The 11,973-nt window shown below is 38.1% G+C and overlaps 2 non-coding genes across 2 annotated transcripts; both read right to left on the bottom strand.

The window, feature by feature from the left end:
- Window positions 1-6,097: 6,097 nt before the first annotated feature.
- Window positions 6,098-6,169, bottom strand: TRNAG-UCC (transfer RNA glycine (anticodon UCC)). Its single transcript has one exon. It is a non-coding gene; the product is annotated as a tRNA-Gly (tRNA).
- Window positions 6,170-6,718: 549 nt separating this feature from the next.
- Window positions 6,719-6,790, bottom strand: TRNAV-UAC (transfer RNA valine (anticodon UAC)). The gene has a single exon. It is a non-coding gene; the product is annotated as a tRNA-Val (tRNA).
- Between the last annotated feature and the right edge of the window lie 5,183 nt (window positions 6,791-11,973).

Raw genomic sequence — 11,973 nt, 5'->3', positions numbered from 1 at the left:
CGAAATACTAGCAAATTTATTAAGCTCCGTCTGAACCACCTGTAAATCTGCAGGGGAATTAAGTATGACATGGACATCATCAATGTATGCTTGAATGCAAATGGCCCTTGTTTCAATACGGACACCAGTCGAAAGATTATTAAGTTTGTATACTAAGGGTGCAATAGCTAAACTGTATAAAATGGAACTTAAGGGGGATCCCTGGGGGAGACCTCTGTTCACAACCAAATGCTTAGATAAAATACCATTACAATGTATTTGAAGTAAGCGATCGGAAGAAAGCGCTTTTATCATAGAAATAAAATGAGATCCGATACCATAAGACGGCAGTAATTGATATAAATAATCGAGATAGAAATGATCAAAAGCTTGTGTCATATCGACTGAGAGTAATGCAGTGGTAGAACCATGAACATTAGTAAAATAAGCAATAGTGTCCCTGATATTACTTAAGGCGACATACAAGGGAGGGCAAGAGCCATGACCAAACTGAAATGGAGACAATAAACGGTGTAAGACGTGCCTCAGTCTATTTGCAAGAAGACGTGCAAGAATCTTGTAGTCAGAATTAAGTAATGTAATAGGACGGTAATCTTGAATGCGAGTAGAATGGGCATGTTTAGGAACTAATACCAAAAAGCCTTTTTTCATGTGCCGAGTCAAGTGAGGCCGACTCCAAAATTCATTAAACATTTGAGTGAGGAATGGTAACATCAAATCAGTAAACATTAAGTACATTTCATTGGGTATCATATCAGGACCTGCTGACTTTTGTCGTTTAGCCATAAGAATGGCATTTTTAACTTCCTGTTCTGTAAATGGTGCATCCAGAGTTTCACGATCGGCAGGATCCAAGCTAGGAAGCATATCAAAAAAGGGGGAAGAGGAAGTATTTATGGGAGATACATTTGTATATAAACTGGTATAATACTTATGAAAGCATGGCACCACCTGATTACCCTGATGCACAGTGTTAGTCTGATCTACTAATTTACTTATAAGTTTACGTTGACCGCGTTTGCGCCCTTTACAAATTTGCTGAAGTGCCGCATTCTCCGTTGCATTACAACTTTCCGTTTTACTTCTGACGAAAAAACCTTTTGTGCGCTTCCGATACAATGATATCAGTAACGCTTTAATTTCTTTGACCTTAACAAACACAGAAGGAGGCATAGGTCCAGGATATGCAGAGTAATAGTCATGTAGTAAACGAGTATAATAATTAAACTGGGTATGATAAGCATGCCAACGCTCCTTACTATAATGTCTACATACAGATCTTAAAGCGGGTTTAATATAAAGTTCCCAACCAGTAAGCAAGGATGAACGTCCACTAGAATTGGAAAATTGGCGCCATTTAGTGAGAAGGCGTTGTTGCAACTCAGGGTCCGTTAACAGAGATGTATTCATATGCCATAACGGAGAACACTGATAAAATTTTTGAACAGGTAACTTCAATGTTAACAATACAGCACAGTGATCAGTGAACGAAGCAGCATAAAGTTGTATATCCAGCACACTAGGAATTAAGGATTTAGATATGTAAAATCTGTCTAACCGACTAGAACTGTGGCTAGTAAAGAATGTATGTCCTAGTTCCGTAGGCTTATAATAATTCCAAACATCGATAAGGTTAAACGAAGTGACTACCTGTTGTAGGGTAGACGAAAAGTTGCGTCCTGGATGATGATCTTGCGCAAGAAGAGAACAATTGAAATCCCCTGCGCAGATAATAGGAGCGGTACTATCATGTAAAGCGACTGCAAGGTCAGTAGCAAAAAAATGCTCTCTGTCAGCTTTGTGATTACTTCCAGAATGAGCATAAACGTCAGCAAGGTGACAGTGTTCTAATTTTGCTGTTAACAGTCTACCTTCCGGATGTAAAATTAAATTATCAATTGCCAAATCTGCCCTATAAATGAGACCAGTGCCGGTATCAGAAGGAGTATCATTAGCAACATAGATATACTGATGCGGTAAGTGTAGAGTAGAAAAGTTTACTTCTTGTAAAAACACGACGTCAAGAGAATGGACCAAAATAAAATCCACTAAAGCAGCTTTTCTAACCGCGGAAGACAAACCATTAACATTAATTGTAGCAAAATTCACTGAAAACATGGAGAAATAATCATACGGAAACGGTAACAAACACAATGAAAACCCTATAAAAAGGGACCATAAAAGTAAAAAACGGATTGGGAGGAGATTCATTATAAAAACAAGACAATATCCAATATACACTAGGCACTGTAGTTTTCAATTTACACAAGATCGGCGAGTTCACTGAGAAGCACTGACATCCTCGGGAGCACTGATATCATCTTGTAATTGAACGGTTTGAGAAAAGAGTAACTTACCAAGTTCATGTCGCTTCTTACGTTTTCGACGTCCTCGTTCTGGAGATGCAGAAGACGAACGGTTGACTTCCGTGGTAGTAGGTGCGGTTGAAACGCTGTCCAGCACCATAGCGTCAGAACAAGTCGTAGTGGTAGAAACAGGATGAACGTCAGGAGTAGTCGTACTCTTGATAGATGAAGCATTCAAACATGTCACAGGAGTATCCACAGGGGTCTCAACAGTGGGAGGCAGTGAAACTGGAACTGGAGAGCCGGGCAATTCTTCTACTACGGTAGTGGGACTGTTGCTGCGACTGCAAAATACAGGATCCGGGGGGGAACATTTGGCATTAGAAGGTTCAGCTTCAAAAAACGACTCAGCACTAGGTAGAAGTTTAGAACTGTTAGGAACTACTGTTGAAAAAAGCACTTCCCCAGTTACAGCGGGGGTGGGGGCTGGCACAGAAGAAACACATTCAACACTGGTATTAGCGGGAGGGTCTGAAGGAGGTTTCGGTTGCAATACAGGAAAAATACTGTAATTTGTAGGGTCGGGCGCACTGTCAAGTTGTAATGGGGGAGGCGGTCCCCTCAGTAGGGTACGGACACCTGGAGCCACTGACGTTGACGTATGCCCATGAGGCTGAACTGGCTTAGCCTGGCGATGGGGGCAGGAGGAAACGAGGTGATTTTCACTATCACATCTAGCACACGTTTTAGTTTGCCCAAAATAGGTAACCCAAAGCCGTAAATTACAGATGGTCACATAGGAAGGAATGTTCCGTTTCAAAATCATTTTTAAGAGTTTCCGACCAGTTCGTACAGGATAATAATGACCTTTGGGGTATTTTTCTTCGTCCATAGAAATAATTTCGACATACTGTCCCAGCACTTGCTTTATTTGGGCATCCGAAATTTCCATAGGAACTGTATGAATTTTCACCAATTTGAACATGTGAGAAGCCGATTCTAAAGGCAGTTCATAAGTACCTTCAGCGTCAGTATATGGCACAACACCATTACGATCCATGAGGATCCGATCACACAAGTCCGCATTAGAAAGTTCAATAAAAAGAAACTTACGAGCAAAATCAAGTTCTATGCTCAAAACATCACTTAATGCAAACTTAAATTCATTGTGTATCCATTCATGTAAGTAAATAGAATTAGGAACATTTACTACACTCTGGAAGTTAATATGAATCGTATTAAGACGTAAGGAAGCCATTAGTCACTGAATAACCACAATTAATAACTTAGCGTTCCAAGAAGGAAAAAAAAATTCAATTCAATTGCACAGGCAGCAAACACAACACCAAACGAGAGAAAAACAGCGAAGCAACCAGACACCACCCTCCACCAAACTCCAAGCACTCAACTCGTACAGACACAGCACAGTACACGATGTGAACTGCACGAAGGTCACGGACGAACTGAAACTCCAGTATTATTTACAGATATGTAGCATGTAAAATTGGAATTGAAATGCGATGGCCGGGAATCGAACCCGCATCAACTGCTTAAAGGCAACTATGCTAACCATTACATCACCATCGCTCAATGAATATTATATAAAATTCTTCTCTTAATTAATTAACAAAAGGAGAATACGAATAATTAAATATAGAAAGAAATTATCGTTCTTCTCCAGTATTATTTACAGATATGTAGCATGTAAAATTGGAATTGAAATGCGATGGCCAGGAATCGAACCCATATCAACTGCTTGGAATGCAACTATGCTAACCATTACACCACCAGGGCTCAATGAATATTATATAAAATTCTTCTCTTAATTATTTAACAAAAACAGATTACGAATAATTAAATATAGAAAGAAATTATCGTTCTTCTCCAGTATTATTTACAGATATGTAGCATGTAAAATTGGAATTGAAATGCATAGGCTGGGAATCAAACCCGGATCAACTGCTTGGAAGGCAACTATGCTAACCATTACACCACCATCGCTCAATGAATATTATAGAAAATTCTTCTCTTAATTAATTAACAAAAGGGGAATACGAATAATTAAATATAGAAAGAAATTATCGTTCTTCTCCAGTATTATTTACAGATATGTAGCATGTAAAATTGGAATTGAAATGCGTAGGCTGGCAATCAAACCCGGATCAAGTGCTTGGAAGGCAACTATGCTATCCATTACACCACCATCGCTCAATGAATATTATATAAAATTATTCTCTTAATTATTTAACAAAAACAGATTACGAATAATTAAATATAGAAAGAAATTATCGTTCTTCTCCAGTATTATTTACAGATATGTAGCATGTAAAATTGGAATTGAAATGCATAGACTGGGAACCAAACCCGGATCAACTGCTTGGAAGGCAACTATGCTAACCATTACACCACCATCGCTCAATGAATAATATAGAAAATTCTTCTCTTAATTAATTAACAAAAGGGGAATACGAATAATTAAATATAGAAAGAAATTATCGTTCTTCTCCAGTATTATTTACAGATATGTAGCATGTAAAATTGGAATTGAAATGCGTAGGCTGGGAAGCAAACCCGGATGAAGTGCTTGGAAGGCAACTATGCTATCCATTACACCACCATCGCTCAATGAATATTATATAAATTTCTTCTCTTAATTATTTAACAAAAACAGATTACGAATAATTAAATATAGAAAGAAATTATCGTTCTTCTCCAGTATTATTTACAGATATGTAGCATGTAAAATTGGAATTGAAATGCGTAGGCTGGGAATCAAACCCGGATGAAGTGCTTGGAAGGCAACTATGCTAACCATTACACCACCATCGCTCAATGAATATTATATAAAATTCTTCTCTTAATTATTTAACAAAAACAGATTACGAATAATTAAATATAGAAAGAAATTATCGTTCTTCTCCAGTATTATTTACAGATATGTAGCATGTAAAATTGGAATTGAAATGCATAGGCTGGGAATCAAACCCGGATCAACTGCTTGGAAGGCAACTATGCTAACCATTACACCACCATCGCTCAATGAATATTATAGAAAATTCTTCTCTTAATTAATTAACAAAAGGGGAATACGAATAATTAAATATAGAAAGAAATTATCGTTCTTCTCCAGTATTATTTACAGATATGTAGCATGTAAAATTGGAATTGAAATGCGTAGGCTGGGAATCAAACCCGGATCAAGTGCTTGGAAGGCAACTATGCTATCCATTACACCACCATCGCTCAATGAATATTATATAAAATTCTTCTCTTAATTATTTAACAAAAACAGATTACGAATAATTAAATATAGAAAGAAATTATCGTTCTTCTCCAGTATTATTTACAGATATGTAGCATGTAAAATTGGAATTGAAATGCATAGACTGGGAATCAAACCCGGATCAACTGCTTGGAAGGCAACTATGCTAACCATTACACCACCATCGCTCAATGAATATTATAGAAAATTCTTCTCTTAATTAATTAACAAAAGGGGAATACAAATAATTAAATATAGAAAGAAATTATCGTTCTTCTCCAGTATTATTTACAGATATGTAGCATGTAAAATTGGAATTGAAATGCGTAGGCTGGGAATCAAACCCGGATGAAGTGCTTGGAAGGCAACTATGCTATCCATTACACCACCATCGCTCAATGAATATTATATAAATTACTTCTCTTAATTAATTATCAAAAGTAGAATACGAATAATTAAATATAGAAAGAAATTATCTTTTTCTCCAGTATTATTTACAGATATGTAGCATGTAAAATTGGAATTGAAGTGCGATGGCCGGGAATCGAACCCGGATCAACTGCTTGGAAGGCAACTATGCTAACCATTACACCACCATCGCTCAATGAATATTATATAAAATTCTTCTCTTAATTAATTAACAAAAGGAGAATACGAATAATTAAATATAAAAAGAAATTATCGTTCTTCTCCAGTATTATTTACAGATATGTAGCATGTAAAATTGGAATTGAAATGCGATGGCCGGGAATCGAACCCATATCAACTGCTTGGAAGGCAAGTATGCTAACCATTAAACCACCATCGCTCAATGAATATTATATAAAATTCTTCTCTTAATTAATTAACAAATGGAGAATACGAATAATTAAATATAAAAAGAAATTATCGTTCTTCTCCAGTATTATTTACAGATATGTAGCATGTAAAATTGGAATTGAAATGCGTAGGCTGGGAATCAAACCCGGATCAAGAGCTTGGAAGGCAACTATGCTAACCATTACACCATCATCGCTCAATGAATATTATATAAAATTCTTCTCTTAATTAATTAACAAAAGGAGAATACGGATAATTAAATATAGAAAGAAATTATTGTTCTTCTCCAGTATTATTTACAGATATGTAGCACGTAAAATTGGAATTAAAGTGTGATGACCGGGAATCGAACCCGGACCAACTGCGTGTAAGGCAACTATGCTAACCATTACACCACCATCGCTCAATGAATATTATATAAAATTCTTCTCTTAATTAATTAACAAAAGGAGAATACGAATAATTAAATATAGAAAGAAATTATCGTTCTTCTCCAGTATTATTTATAGATATGTAGCATGTAAAATTTGAATTGAAATGCGATGGCCGGGAATCGAACCCATATCAACTGCTTGGAAGGCATCTATGCTAACCATTACACCACCATCGCTCAATGAATATTATATAAAATTCTTCTCTTAATTAACAAAAACATATTACGAATAATTAAATATAGAAAGAAATTATCGTTCTTCTCCAGTATTATTTACAGATATGTAGCATGTAAAATTGGAGTTGAAGTGCGATGGCCGGGAATCGAACCCGGATCAACTGCTTGGAAGGCAACTATGCTAACCATTTTTTTTTAATAATTGAAGTTTCATATTGTATCAAAATACAAAAATAAAGTTACATATTGGTACACAGTGTGTACATTGGTACAAAGTCAATGTATAGTAGGGGTAAAAAAAAAATTACATGTCAATTATAGCGGGCGTCCATACAATAAGTAGTTGAGGTAATGTGCAAAGAGTTTTTTCCTTCTTGGTGGTGGGAATTTACCATACCGTGAACACAGGAAATCCTTGTATGTGTGATGTGCTTGAGGTAACTTAGGCGACAGAATAAATTCTATAGTATTAGCAGATAGCCAAACAACAGAATTTTGCTTCTCTGTAGGGAAAAATCTAAAATCAGGAAACAAGTTCATTTGAACAGTAATGCAATCCATGCTTATTTTACACAAGTACTGAACCATTTCACGATAAGTTTTCCAAACGGGGAGCGATTCGTTGCAGGTAGTGAGACGATGTTCCAAAGTATCAACTTTCCCACAAATATGACATTGGTTGTCATCTGTAATTTGAAGATGATGCCGTTTAGCCTTAGTATCTATTATGTTATTAACAGATCTGTACCATAACGAACGAGCTGAGGTGGACACAAAATTACATGAAATGTTCCTCGAAATACGTTGCCAATTCGCAGATGGGAATTTGGAAATTATATGATGACGTTCGCTGGGTTGTTCGTGTAGAAAAAATTTATAGAGATGTTTTACTGTTTGAGGTAAGTTTTGCGGGCCACTCACAGACAAATAAAAATAATTACATATGACATCTTTAAAATACCAGAAATCGGTAGGAATCATAGATAAGTTCACTGGTAGTAATCCATCATTAGTAGCTACGAGAGACGAAAGGAGCGTAGTACTGAGGTGATCTCCAATACCTTGAATGTTTTGGAACCCCCGGTGAGAAAATAAGGCTTTCGTTTTGCTGGCAACATGTAGAAGGTTTAGTCCCCCGGCACTATATGGTAGACATGGAATTGGATAGCGTACTCGAAAAATCATACCTGTCCACACAAACCAGTTAGCAATGCTGGTGAACTTCTGAATGTAAGGTGTAGGCATAGGCAGAATTTGACAGATGTACCACAACTTGGAAAAGGCATATGTATTTACAAAGTAGACCCGAGATATCAACGAGAGGTTACGAGATCTATGCTGATGTAAAACAGATCTTATCTTCAGAAAAACATCGTCAAAATTTTTGGCTATACTCTCATGCAAGTTACAGGAAAAATAAATGCCAAGTACTTTCATATTCTTCACTACTTGAGGAAAATTTATAAATGCAGTTGTAGAACCATTTCCTAACGGCAGGAGGTTCGTTTTCCGTCTATTAAGAAGTGCTCCTGACTGTTCAGAGTACTCTTGAACGCATTCTTCAACTATTGCTAAATCCTGTGGATCACGAAGGAAAACATGCACATCATCAGCAAAACTATACACCTTGACAGGAACATTACAAATAGTAAGGCCTTGGATACGCTCGGCAATTCTGTATAGTAGGGGACAGATAGAAATGACAAAAAGAGTCATGCTTAATGGACATCCTTGCCTGACGCTGCGTTTGAGTTGAAAAGGTGTAGTAAGGAACCCATTGATTTTTAATTTTGATTGCGCATCATCATACATGACGCGAATCCAACGAACAAATAAGTCTCCAACGTTCATATGCTTCGTTAGTGACCACAAATAATTGTGATCTACATGATCAAAGGCTTGAGTAAAATCTAAGGCAAGCAAGGCATGACTAGTAGTGTGAGTCTGAAAATTTGCGATAACATCTCGAATAGTTTGAAGTACGTGGTATATTTTCTTCACACCTACTCTTGCATATTGAAATGGTCTAGCGAGAATATCAATATAGAGTCTGAGTCTATTGTTCAAACAACGGGCAAGTAACTTGTAATCACAATTGAGGAGAGTGATAGGGCGATAATGATTAACACTTGTGGGATGTGCTTGCTTAGGTATAAATACTGTAACACCTGGGCTACGATACAGTCGCTGTGGGTTAGTACTGAAATACTCGTTAACGATACAGGTCAGTATTTCACCAATGAGAGGGAAAAACTTGACATACCATTCTGCAGAGATTCCATCGAGCCCTGGAGATTTACCTTTGGGAGCTGCAAGGACAGCGTGCTGTACCTCTTCAATACTAAAAGGGCGAACAAGAGATTGCTGTGCAGCATCATCAAGAAGAGCAGAGGGTGGTGTAGAAAATTCCTCAGACGTTGGAGTAATGTTAGCCATACCATAAAGTTTGGAGTAGTGCAACCAAAACACATGTTTAATGGAAGCAGCATCCTGATGAAGATGTCCTTCGTCATCAGTGATTCGATGGATCCATTTTCCTTGGCCTCGTTTGATTTCTTTGAGAATATGATGTAATGATGGCTCTTCATCAGCATCTATTATTGGAACCTTGCTTCTGACCTTGATACCTGCTATACGGCGGCGATGCAAATTGAGAAGCAAGGCTTGATAACGCTTAACCTGAGAGAACATAGTTAAGTCAGAAACAGCAGCACAGCGAGCTTCGCGCAAACACATGGTATAAAAGTAAAGCAGATTACGAAGATCTCTGGACTTTTCAGCTGAGTACCACCGACAGAAACTTGCAAATCGTGGTTTGAAATAAGCATGCCACCAATCACTAACAGTAGGAAAGTATTGACGTTGTCTAAGCCAGTAATGCCATTTGGATTGAAAGTCAGCACAAAATTGATCGTCTTCCAATAACGATGCGTTGAATTGCCAATAACCGCGACCTCGTTCAACAGTTAGATCAGGAACGGTGAAGGATACAATATAAGCTGAGTGATCAGAAAAGGAGGTGGGGGCAATTTCAACTTGCTTAATGCATGGCACCAATACGGGAGATACATATATGCGGTCAAGGCGTGACGCACTCTGGTGTGATAGGTAGGTGTAATCCCGTGCTTGCGGTTTCAGACAGATCCATGTGTCTCGTAAATGAAGTCCAGTCACTAATTCCTGGAGAGCATGGCAGTAGTTAAATCCCGGCGTTTGATCTTCAGGCCTTAAAACGCAATTGTAATCTCCCGCCAAAATTAACCTTTCAACATTGGATCCAAGTGACAGAGCAACGTCCTGGGAAAAGAAGGTATTTCGCCTGGTTCGAGCTTGTGAACCACTCGGAGAATAAAGATTGACAAGATTGATATCGCCTAGGTTACCACGTATGATTCGAGCGGACGGATGGAACACAGGAGAAGAGAAACTTGTTGAATTGCGAAAAACAATCGCTGTACCTGTGCCGCTATTGTCAAAATTATTTTCTACAGTATAGGTTGGACCGAGATTCAGTTCAAAAAGACCAACTTCTTGTAAAAGGGCAACATCAATACCCTCTACATTCAAAAAGTCACGTAGTGCAGATTGTTTGGCAGAACTTTGCAAGTTATTAATGTTAATCGTAGCAATTTTAAGCATCATCACACTAGAAAGCACATAACACCACCAATACAAAACAAAGAGCGAAGAAAATAAAGATAAAAGCATAATTAAAAACAAGTAAAACTGTGAAGGGAAGCGTAGAACATTGGAATGACATACAAGTCAATCTAACGCAGTATAGGAGATACTAACTGATCGTAACACAATTGATCTGGAGCCATTGACACATAACGCATGCACCAACCATGATATCATGACATAGTATCAATATTTGTAGACACAATAGATGTGGTCGGGTCATTTTCACATTTCTTAAACAGTTTTTGACTCAGTTCATTACGTTTGGAACGCTTGCGGCGATTTCGATTTTCGTCACTAATTGCATTGAAGTCCGTGATAGGAGAAGCACCCTGCATCTCACTAGGCGGGGATGGGGTGGGTGGTGCACGATGCATATCCTCAGACGAACCACAATTGTCCTGGGAACCAGAAGTACAGCACTCGTTACGATGAACGATCGTAGAAGCCGACGTAATCGATGAGAAGTCATGTTCTCCAGAAACTGGTTCAACATCCGTAACACAATTAGACAAGAGGGCATCAGATGTAATTGGTAACTGCTGCGGGGCTTCTGTTTTTTCAGTGGAAGGAATAGAACACGCACGTACAGGCAATTCTGAGGAGACACTAGTAGCATTGTTCGGCTCACAGGAAACATTCGTAGTGGGTAGTTCAGGAAATTGAGTTGCATCTACTGTAGGCACACTTGGGTCAGATGAGCATGATACACTGATGGTGGGTTTGTTCCAAGGGCGGGAAGTAATGGGCAAACTGTCAAATTTAGGCATGAGACGATCTGCAGAATTATTAGTGCGAAGTGTAGGGGCGACCTTAGCTGCATAACTGTTGGGATCACTGGGAACACGAAGGGGGCAATTAGAATACATATGTGCCCCATTGCACCTGAGGCATGTACGGGTCTGATTGGGGTACGTAACACAAAACTTTTGTCCTTGGATTACAACAAACGATGGAATAGGTCGTTTCACTTCCATTCGTATCAATTTACGCCCGGTTCGTATAGGGTAAACATGATCAGCAGAATAAAGTTCATCTGAAATTTTAGAAATAACACCATAGTCCCCAAGAACACTTCTAATTTCAGCATCATCAAGTTCCATTGGCGTACAAAGCAACTTAACGGTTACAATTTGCACATCGGCCCACAAAACTGGTACTGGATGTTTCCCATCTGTATCACTATAGTACACAGTTCCGTCAGAAGTACGCAAAACTGATTCACAAAGCTCTTCGGTACGAAGTTTCACATATAACAATTTGCGATAAACATCCATTTCGATACTTAATACATC

The sequence above is a fragment of the Thermobia domestica genome, chromosome 7, assembly GCF_964235325.1.
Source record: "Thermobia domestica chromosome 7, izTheDome1.hap1.1, whole genome shotgun sequence".
Lineage (NCBI taxonomy): Eukaryota > Metazoa > Arthropoda > Insecta > Zygentoma > Lepismatidae > Thermobia > Thermobia domestica.
The sequence above is the reverse complement of the archived record's forward strand: the minus strand, read 5'-3'. Positions and strand labels throughout refer to the sequence as shown.